Below are 2020 nucleotides of genomic sequence, written 5' to 3'. Positions count from 1 at the left end.
AATCAGTCGGAATTCACAGTTAAAAATAATAAACCATGAGAGTTAATACCCTTGAATAGATGAAACGCAAAAATTTCCAGTCTTGACTTTTCTCAAAATGAAGTCCTTTTCACTTCATATTATGACGTTTAGAAGTACTTGTACTTGGCTCTACATGTCATTAGTTTAACAAAATACTCAATTTTCATATCAACTTTAAAACTGTAAAATTAGAATGAACATAAAAGAGAAATTGAATCGACCGTGTCAACCGGGTGTAACTAAACTTGTACATCTATCTAGATCAAGAGAAAACAGCTAAATGTTGCAGTGTGATTGCGGCGATAGCCACGTCTCCTTTACCGCGGACTTAAAAAGATTTTTTAATTGCCCTTAAATATTTTTTGAATGCCCAAGATACACCAGAATAATACGATTTAAACAGCGTTCTCACTGCGAATACCGCAATCGATTTATCGCCCTTTAAAAAAGCATGTTTATATGTTATATTTTTTAACGGCAGTTAAGGAGCCACGATAGTGTAATGGGTAAGACAGTTTCTTATCCGAACACGCAGGGCTGGAATCTGCCGTTAGGACTTTTTTTTCTCTCTCTCTCTTTTCTTTAAACCCGAAGCTTTATAATAACAAATACAGAACACATTTTAACGATTAGATTTTTTTTTTAAAGTGTATCACAAGTGAGTCTTGAAGGCCTTGCCTCTCTTGTTTTTGTATTTTTTCCTGCGTGGAGTTTTATTTGTTTTTCCTGTCGAAGTGGATTTTTCTACAGAATTTTGCCAGGAACAACCCTTTTGTTGCCGTGGGTTCTTTTACTGCGTTAAGTGCATGCTGCACACGTGACCTCTGTTTATCGTCTCATCCGAATGACTAGCGTCCAGACCACCACTCAAGGTCTAGTGGAGGGGGTGAAAACATCGGTGGCTGAGCCGTGATTCGAACCAACGCGCTCAGATTCTCTCGCTTCCTAGGCGAACGCGTTACGTCTAGGCCATCACTCCACACAAATACAAGTTTAACTCACTCAGTACGGCCAGTCCTCTTTTCTCCTCTACACAGACCCCTCGGATGTCCAGTGGGTGTCTCAAAGACCCAACCTTTAGCTTATGTCGTCAGAATTGTGGTATTCTTTGTCAACATTCACCTCTTCAGTATAAGAGTCTTCCGCTTGCAATATTTTGATGGTGGTAATTGGGGTGAAACGCTGTTAACGTCGTCTCTTTCGCCGTTCGTATGGAGAGAGTTAAGTATGTTTAAAGAAAATGCGGAAAAGTGATGGTATCAGGAAAAGGACCAGACGAGAAATCAAAACGCTACCGTCCTCACTGGTGTTGTCAGAAGGTAAGCGTGGCTGCTCTTGGCTCGCAAGTTAGACGTACTTCACTACAAGTTTGGAGTCATGTGGCTTTCACTTGTCGATCATAGCAGCACTCATTCTTTGTGCTTCTCTCTCTCTCTGTCTCTCTCTGTCTCTCTGTGTCTCTCTCTGTCTCTCTCTGTCTCTGTCTGTCTCTCTGTGTCTTTCTCTGTCTCTCTGTGTCTCTCTGTGTCTTTCTCTGTCTCTGTCTGTCTCTCTGTGTCTCTCTCTGTCTCTGTCTCTCTCCCCTCTCTCCCTGTGTGTGTGTGTGTGTGTGTGTGTGTGTCTATGTGTGTGTCTATGAATGTGCCTGTGTGTGTGTGTGTGTGTGTGTGCATGCGTGTGTGTGTGTGTGTGTCTGTGTCTGTGTCTGTGTGTCTGTGTTGCGAATATGTCAATGCCAGTCAATGCGCGAATGTATTTTCCTTTGAAATTAACTGATCCGTAACAGCCCTGTATGAACGATTACACACAAGTGCGTAACAATACACAAACGACGGCTGCCAGGTAACTGCCGACTTTTTGCAGACTCAGAATCTGACTCAGTTCCAAACGCTCAAACAATGAGTCCTTCGGGGCCACACGCCCCATCCAAAACGGTAGAAAGACTGAGACCGTCAGACAAACTGGATAAACCTGTGGGACCGCCGCCTTGCTGCACTGA

Source organism: Babylonia areolata, chromosome 35 (assembly GCF_041734735.1).
Source record: "Babylonia areolata isolate BAREFJ2019XMU chromosome 35, ASM4173473v1, whole genome shotgun sequence".
NCBI lineage: Eukaryota > Metazoa > Mollusca > Gastropoda > Neogastropoda > Buccinidae > Babylonia > Babylonia areolata.
Note: the sequence above shows the minus strand (reverse complement) of the source record.